At 41.7% G+C, this 9,429-nt stretch overlaps 1 pseudogene across 1 annotated transcript; it reads right to left on the minus strand.

The window, feature by feature from the left end:
* Window positions 1–8,054: 8,054 nt before the first annotated feature.
* Window positions 8,055–8,961, minus strand: LOC309960104 (olfactory receptor 2T11-like; annotated as a pseudogene). Its single transcript has one exon. The product of its transcript is annotated as an olfactory receptor 2T11-like (transcript).
* Between the last annotated feature and the right edge of the window lie 468 nt (window positions 8,962–9,429).

Below are 9,429 nucleotides of genomic sequence, written 5' to 3' on the forward strand. Positions count from 1 at the left end.
TTTCAAGTTTAATTAGTCCCATTTGTTTATTTTTGCTTTTATTTCCTTTTCTTTGGGAGATGCATCCAAAAAAATATTGTTGAGATTTATCTCAAAAAGTGTTTTGTCTCTGTTTTCCTCTAGGAGTTTTATAGTATCAGGTCTTACAATTAGGTCTTTAATCAATTTTGAGTTTATTTTTGTGTATGGTGTTAGAGAATGTTCTAATTTCATTATTTTGCATGTATCTGTCCAGTTTTCTTAGCACCATTTATTGAAGATTCTGTGTTTTCTCCATTGTATATTCCTCCTTCCTTTGTCATAGATTAATTGACCATAAGTGTGTGGGTTTATTTCGGGGATCTCTATCCTGTTCCACTGATCCATGTGTGTGTTGTGTGTGTGTGTTTGTGTGTGTGTGTGTGTGTGTGTGTGTGTGTGTGCCAGGACCATACTGTTTTGATTACTGTAGCTTTGTAGTACAGTCTGAAGTCAGGAAACATTGTTCCTCCAGCTCCGTTCTCCTTTCTCAAGATTGCTTTGGATATTCAGAGTTTTTGTGTTTCCATATAAATTTAAAAATATTTTTTCTAGTTTTGTAAAAAATGCCATTTGTATTTTGATAGGGATTGCATTGAACCTGTAGATTGCCTTGGGTAGTATGGTTATTTTAACATTATTGATTCTTCCAATCCAAGAACATGGTATATCTTTCCATCTGTTTGTGTCATCTTCAATTTCTTTCATCAGCATTTTACAGTTTTCTGAGTACAGGTTTTTGCCTCCCTAGGCAGGTTTGTTGCTAGGTATTTTATATATATTTTTTGATGTGAAGGTAAATGGGATTGTTTCCTTAATGTCTATTTCTGACATTTTATTGTTCATGTATAGAAATGCAACAGATCTCCATATACTAATTTTGTATCCTGCAACTGTACTGAACTCATTGATGAGTTCTAGTGGTGTCTTTAGGATTTTCTATGTATAGTAGCATGTCATCTGCAAACAGTGACAGTTTAACTTCTTTTCCAACTTGGATTCCTTTTATTTCTTTTTCTTCTCTGATCATCATGGCTAGGATTTCCAAAGCTATGTTGAATAAAAGTGGCAACAGTGGAGTCTTTATTCCCATCCTGTGGGCATCCTTGTCTTGATTCTGATCTTAGAGGAAATGCTTTCAGCTTTTTACCATAGAGTATAATGTTAGCTGTGTTTTTGTCATATATGGCCTTTATTATGTTGAGATAGGTTCCCTCTGTGCTCACTTTCTGGAAAGTTTTTATCATAAATGGGTGTTGAATTTTGTCAAAAGCTTTTCTGCATCTATTGAGATGATTATATACTTTTTATGCTTCAGTTTGTCATTGATTGATTTCCAGATATTGAAGAATCCTTGCATCCCTGTGGTAAATCCCACTTGATCTTGGTGTATCATCCTTTCAATGTATTATTGGATTCAGCCTGCTGGTATTTTGTTGATTTTTTTTGCATTTATGTTCATCAGTGATATGGGCCTGTAATTTTCTCTTTATTTATTTATTTGTGTGTGTATGTGATATCTTTGTATGGTTTTGGTATCAGGGTGATCCTGGCCTCATACAGTGAGTTTGGAAGTAATCCTTCCTTTGTAATTTGGAACTTGAGAAGGATAGGTGTTAACTCTTCTCTAAGTATTTGGTAGAATTCACCTGTGAAGCCATCTGGTCCTGGACTTTTGTTTGTGGGGAGTTTTTAAATTACTGATTCAATTTCAGTAATGGTAACTAGCTTGTTCTTATTTTCTTCCATATATTATTGGAAGATTTAATAGTGTTAAAATGAACATACTATCCAAGGCAATCTACAGATTTAATTCAATCCTTCCCAAAATACCAATGGCATTTCCCACAAAGGTAGAATAATTTTAAAATTTGTATGGAAAAACAAAAGACCCTAAATAGTCAAAGCAATCCTGAGAAAAGGCAATCCTATCTTGGGGATTTGCTGGTCTGCTGGTGATTGGGCCATTTCTTGACAGGGTTGGCTGCAGGGCCTTGGAGGTCCTGGTGCTTGTATTGGCCACTGGTAGGTGGGGCTGGATCCTGGGTCCCCTAGTAGTTAGAGCCAGGTCCTGGGGCAGCTGGGGGCTCAGTTGGTCCTAAGGCATCTGGCCTGCTAATGTGTCCCTGCCTAGCTAGCTGCATGGCCTGAAGCATCCCAAGACTGGTTGTTGGGGCCATGTCCCAGGAATAATAAGCAAAAGGGAGAATCTAAAATGGTGCTTTGCAGCATTAGTGTCCTCGTGGTAGGATGAGCTCCCTAAAATATCTACTGCAGCATCTATGTCCCCAGGGTGAGTCCCAATTGCCTCCTGCCTCTCTGGGAGATTCTCCATGATCAGCAAGTGAGTCTGATCCAGGCGCCTTTCAAATTACTGCTTCTGTCCTGGGTCTCAGAGCATGTGAGATATTGTGTGCACTCTTTATGACTGGAGTCTCTGTTTCCCACAGCCATTTCTTGCTCCAGAAATAAGCCAACTGGCTTTCAAAGCCAAACATTCTGAGTGCTCATCTCCCCAGTACAGGACCTCCAGGCTAGGGAGCCCAATGTGGGGCTCAAGCTCCTCATTCCTCTGCAATTTTAATTGTCCTCCTGTGTTTGGGTCACCTATCCATGAGTATTGGTCCTGACTCTACTGTGTCTCTGCCCCTCCTACCCATTTCATTGTGGTTCCTTCTTTATATCTTTATAAAAGAAGGAAAATCTTTTCTGTTGGTCTTCAGGTCATTCACACTGTAGCTCCTTTGTAAATAGCTATAACTTTTGTATACCCATGGGAGCAAAGAAAAACCATACAAACTTACTTTATACATTAAAAGGAAGAAAAGGAAGGAAACCCAGAACTTCAGAATCCTAGGTGGGTTACTTTCTTCATTTCAAAAATGCTGTCTTTCTTTTTCCTGCTAATTCTTTGATTTCTGTGAATACTCTTCTTGATTGGTTAGTTGTTTCTAAAAAAATAGATCACCAACCTCATGAATGTCCTTAATGACATTGAATTATGCAATTTATGCTTTTGTGTGATGCTTGGGTCCTGATCACAGTATGATGCAGGGAATACTGAGTCATCCCTGTGCTGTGCATGACACTCTACCTGGAAGTAAGGGTGATTCCAAGTAGGCACAGTTGTAAGTGGAGAAGCCATCAGTCACTAGCAGGACAAAGAAGCCACAGCCATACCACAATCTTAAATGCAGAGTTAGAGATTTAAACCTCTGGAAACAAGTGTAGAGGAAAGGGAGAGAGGAAGGGATTAACTTTATTGAGGGTCCAAGTAGAATGATATTTGAATCAGGAATTGAAGAAAATGAGAGATATTTAATGACTGCTACTGGCCAGGTATTTATTGACATGTAATTTCCTTAGGTCCCTGACAGGTATTACTAATTCCAGTTCTGTATATGAGGACACAGAGGCATAAGTACATTGTCCAACACTACACCTCTGGCAAGCCAAGATTAAACCCAAATTAATTTTTCTCCGAGCTCTGTGTTCACATCATAAATAAAAGGTTAGGGCAGGTGAGAAGGTCATTTTGGGCAAGAAAGTTGACTTCCACTCAAGTGGAAGTAGTACTTTGAGAAGGAAAAGGAGATGATTCTATGAAGTTGAAGTATGAATATATGAAAGGAATGGAAGAAAGTAGTCAGGGTTAAGTCTGGATTTCAGTTAGATAATTTACCATGCTAAAGAGTTTGAATATAAGATAGGCATTATCATTTTTTTTTAATATGGAAATGGAAGGAACACACTGTCCTGGCTGAAAACTCACTTCTGGCAACTTTGTGGATAGTGTATGGAACGGGAAGAGACTGAGGCATGAATACCAGTAATGAAGCTATTAAAATAATAAAGGGAGAGGGGATGAAATTCTGAACTAAGACAGTGGAATTGGGGATGGAGAAGAATGGGATTAGATCAGTGCTTTTCAAACTTTGTGGGGAATATGGATCACATTGGAACTTGGTAACTACAGAGTGTTATTCAGTAAATCTGAGGCATGGCTTGAGAAAGTTTTTGCCACCAAAATGCTGACATGGACCTTTTAGACGGTTTCATTTTGATGAGTACTGATTTGGTGGCATCTTCAAAGTTGTGGCAGAGACTACCTCTGCACATTCCATGGACTCTGTTCTTCTTGATATTGTGTAATGTCTTTACTGAGGTGTTGAGTGTTAAATTCCTCTGGCATACAAGAACTGATTTATGAGGAGGCTGGAGAAGATGGCGGAAGAGTAAGACGCGGAGATCACCTTCCTCCCCACAGATACATCAGAAATACATCTACACGTGGAACTGCTCCTATAGAGCACCCACTGATCACCGGCAGAAGACCTCAGACCTCCCAAAAGGCAAGAAACTCCCCACGTACCTGGGTAGGGCAAAAGAAAAAAGAATAAACAAAGACAAAAGAATAGGGACAGGAACTGCACCAGTGGGAGGGAGCTGTGAAGGAGGAAAGGTTTCCACACACTAGAAGCCCCTTCACGGGCGGAGACTGCGGGTGGCAGGGGGGGAAGCTTCAGAGCCACGGAGGAGAGCGCAGCAACAGGGGTGAGGAAGGCAAAGCGGAGAGATTCCCACACAGAGGATCGGTGGCGACCAGCACTCACCAGCCCAAGAGGCTTGTCTGCTCAGCGGCCAGGGCGGGCGGGGCTGGGAGCTGAGGCTCCGGCTTCGGTCGATGGCGGGAGAGGACTGAGGTTGGCGGCGTGAACACAGCCTGAAGGGGTTAGTGCACCACAGCTATCCGGGAGGGAGTCCAGGAAAAAGTCTGGACCTGCCGAAGGGGCAAGAGACTTTTTCTTGCCTCTTTGTTTCCTGGTGCGTGAGGAGAGGGGATTAAGAGCGCTGCTTAAAGGAACTCCCGAGACGGGCGTGAGCCACGGCTAAAAGCGCGGACCCCAGAGACAGGCATGAGACGCTAAGGCTGCTGCTGCCACCACCAAGAAGCCTGTGTGCGAGCACAGGTCACTATCCACACCTCCCTTCCGGGGAGCCTGTGCAGCCCGCCACTGCCAGGGTCCCGGGATCCAGGGACAACTTCCCCGGGAGAACGCACGGAGCACCTCAGGCTGGTGCAACGTCACGCCGGCCTCTGCCGCCACAGGCTCACCCCGCACTCGTTACTCCTCCCTCCCCACAGCCTGAGAGAGCCAGAGCCCCCAAATCAGCTGCTCCTTTAACCCTGTCCTGTCTGAGCGAAGAACAGACGCCCTCAGGCGACCTACACGCAGAGGTGGGGCCAAATCCAAAGCTGAACCCTGGGAGCTGTGTGAACAAAGAAGAGAAAGGGAAATCTCTCCCAGCAGCCTCAGGAGCAGAGGATTAAATCTCCACAATCAACTTGATGTACCCTGCATCCGTGGAATACATGAATAGACAACGAATCATCCCAAATTGAGGAGGTGGACTTTGGGAACAAGATATATTATTTTTTCCCCTTTTCCTCTTTTTGTGAGTGTGTATGTGTATGCTTCTGTGTGAGATTTTGTCTGTTTAGCTTTGCTTTCACCATTTGTCCTAGGGTTCTGACCGTCTGGGGTTTTTTTTCTTTTTTTTTACTTTAAACAAATTTTTTTCTTAATAATTATTTTTTATTTTAATAACTTTATTTTATTTTATCTTTATTTTATCCTCTTTCTTTCTTTCTATTTTTTCTCCCTTTTATTCTGAGCCGAGTGGATGAAAGGCTCTTGGTGCTCCAGCAAGGAGTCAGGGCTGTGCCACTGAGGTGGGAGAGCCATCTTCAGGACACTGGTCCACAAGAGACCTCCCACCTCCACATAATATCAAACGGCGAAAATCTCCCAGAGATCTCCATCTCAACACCAGCCCCCAGCTTCACTCAACGACCAGCAAGCTACAGTGCTGGACTCTATGCCAAACAACTAGCAAGACAGGAACACAACCCCACCCATTAGCAGAGAGGCTGCCTAAAATCATAATAAGGCCACAGACACCCCAAAACACACCACCAGACGTGGACCTGCTCACCAGAAAGACAAGATCCAGCCTCATCCACCAGAACACAGGCACTAGTCCCCTCCACCAGGAAACCTACACAACCCACTGAACCAACCTTAGCCACTGGGGACAGACACCAAAAACAACGGGAACTATGAACCTGCAGCCTGCAAAAAGGAGACCCCAAACACAGTAAGATAAGCAAAATGAGAAGACAGAAAAACACACAGCAGATGAAGGAGCAAGATAAAAACCCACCAGACCTAACAAATGAAGAGGAAATAGGCAGTCTACCTGAAAAAGAATTCAGAATAAAGATAGTAAAGATGATCCAAAATCTTGGAAATAGAATAGAGAAAATGCGAGAAACATTTAACAAGGACCTAGAAGAACTAAAGATGAAACAAGCAACGATGAACAACACAATAAATAAAATAAAAAATACTCTAGAAGGGATCAATAGCAGAATAACTGAGGCAGAAGAACGGATAATTGACCTGGAAGATAAAATAGTGGAAATAACGACTGCAGAGCAGAATAAAGAAAAAGGAATGAAAAGAACTGAGGGCAGTCTCAGAGACCTCTGGGACAACATCACACGCACCAACATTCGAATTATAGGGGTCCCAGAAGAAGAAGAGAAAAAGAAAGGGACTGAGAAAATATTTGAAGAGATTATAGTTGAAAACTTCCCTAATATGGGAAAGGAAATAGTTAATCAAGTCCAGGAAGCACAGAGAGTCCCATACAGGATAAATCCAAGGAGAAACATGCCAAGACACATATTAATCAAACTATCAAAAATTAAATACAAAGAAAACATATTCAAAGCAGCAAGGGAAAAACAACAAATAGCCAGAACTGATTTGTAAGCCATAGCTCAGGGACTAAGATGATTTGGTCCTTTCTCTATCAACAGGTCTTTGCATAGTCCATACAATCATCATTAAAGAGACTCATATTTTTATACCATAAAATACTCTGAGTCTTTGATCTCATTTGGCACATCATACTTCTCTTTTATTCAGTTGTTAACTTTAGCAAGTCTTAAGCATTCAGATATTGATTACTCTGCTTATCCACTCGGTAGATCAAGGAGTTTCATCCACGTATCCTCAAGATATTTCTGACTTGCAGTTAGTTCTCGTTTGCTACATTAGACTTGAGTTATACACACACCTTTTAATTCATTAGGCCACTGCACATTCTTGTTTAAATTGCATTTCCTTTTCTTCTTAATTGACTTCATGGCTCTCTAAATAATTATAGTATTGAGATGCATTGGAATATTATCATTTTACTTATTTAAATGAGTTAATTGCATTCAAATTAACTATTTGATTGAGCTAAATAGTGAAAACATTCCATCCACTGGTTTATGCTCAGTTGCCTTGTAATTATGATCAAAATCTGTAATCTTGGCTATTCTTTATTCTACTCTTTGCTCTGTTGCAGTGTTACAGCTCAACTTTTGAATAAACTTAATTAAAGCTTTTGGAAATGCAAAGTGGTCTGCATCAGGAGTAGTTTATATATGGCCATTTTTGTATGTGGATGGATGCGTGCATGTTTTGGAAGATGAAGAAGTCAAGCATATAACATTTCTGGGTTTATGTCAAGATGTGCTTCTTTCAGGGGTTGAATGAGACCTATATGATTCTCAGGGATATAAAGTTCTATCTTTGATCCAATTTTCCAGCAATTTTCTGTGGAATTTTATCATCAGTTTCCTACCACCACCACACTTGTGGAAGTTCACAGATTCAGGGTAGAAACTTAATATTGTAAGGATGTTTCAAAGAAGGCAAGTACAAGTGATGCCAATTAAAAATAGAAAAAAAACAACCCTGAGAAATTCCACCAGGATCCTAAAGCAATTCTAAAGAGGATACCAGAAGTACATAAAACGGTATGTGACACATAGGGGACCCTCATTACATATTTGTTTAGTGAATGAATAAATCGAAAAGTAAGCACTCTTGACATAGGAGTCTAACTTATTTAGGCTGAATTAAAGTTAGTGATTAGAGGTGGGTATATCTTCTTCTTTTAATTTGACATCAGTACCATCAACTCAGCACCTTCCTTAGGGCCCCCACCACTTCTTTGTTCCTAAGACCATAAATCAGAGGATTTAGCAAAGGTGTGAGAATAGGGCCAAGTCCTAGGAGGACCTGGTCCAGCTTGGGATTATGATAGGAACTAGGCCTCACGTAGACCACCATGGCAGGGCCATAATAGAGGCACACTACAGTCAAGTGGGAAGAGCAAGTGGCTAAGGCTTTGTCCCTTCCCTCTGGGGATTTCATGTGGAGGATGGCAAGGAAGATGAGAGCATAAGAGAACATGATAAGGGACAAGGGGATGAGGAGCACCACAATGCTTGCCACTATCACAGCCTTCTCATAGGCAGGCCAATTTTAGAATGGCCATGACCTCACAGAGGAAATGGGAAATCTCTCTGGAACCACAGATGGGGAAATGCATGGTGTAGGCCGTGTGTGCGAGTGATGTAAGGGCGCCCCCAGCCCAGGAGATGGCAGCCATCTGCAGACAGACCTTCTGGCTCATGATGAGGGCGTATCTCAGAGGGTTACAGATGGCCACATACCAGTCATAGGACATGAGGGTGATGAGGATGCACTCAGCAATTCCTAGAGTCAGGAAGAAGAAGATCTGAGTCCCACAGGCCACTCGTGATATGTTTCTCCTCCCGGAGAAGAAATTGGTTGCCATCTTGGGTACTGTGCTAGAGATTAACATCATGTCCATGAGAGCCAGTTGGCTGAGCAGGAAGTACATGGGCATGTGGAGGTGAGAATCCACGCAGATCAGGAGAATTAGGACAAAGTTCAAAGTCAGAGCCACAGTGTAAATCACAAGCATAGCACCAATAAAAAATCTGGTATGTTTCATATCCAGGAAAAGGCCTAGGAGGATGAAATCAGCTCCTGACATTTCATTTCTTTTATCCATGCTTATGCTTTGTTGTAAACAATTAAATAACAGAAGGAAAACATAACAAGATATTATGAAGTGCTACGAACAATGGATTTAATCCTTCAAACCCCTTTCCTCTCTCGTCTTTAACCAGGATCCATTAGATAGTGCAAACATGTTAAAGAGGCATTTGCAATTTTCATAGGCTTTAACCTGATTTCTGTCTCCCTACACTCTTATTCTCAGGAAAGAGTCACTGGTCACAGAAATTACTGCACACTGCTATAGCCAAGTGGCCCAAGTCCTGGAGAAGGGGGAGGGGTCACAAAGATGGTGGTACATCAGGGGAAGCCCTTCAAAGATAAGTTCTCCTGCAACCTTTTCTCCCTCAAATTTTGATTTCCAGGTTCAAATAGAACTTATTTTAACCTAACACCTCAGATGATTATGATGTTCCCAATCACAAGGACTGTGTTTGGAAAGAAGTTTAATTATCTCCATCAA

This window comes from Leucopleurus acutus (genome assembly GCF_964270905.1).
Source record: "Leucopleurus acutus genome assembly, chromosome: 3".
Classification (NCBI taxonomy): Eukaryota; Metazoa; Chordata; class Mammalia; order Artiodactyla; family Delphinidae; genus Leucopleurus; species Leucopleurus acutus.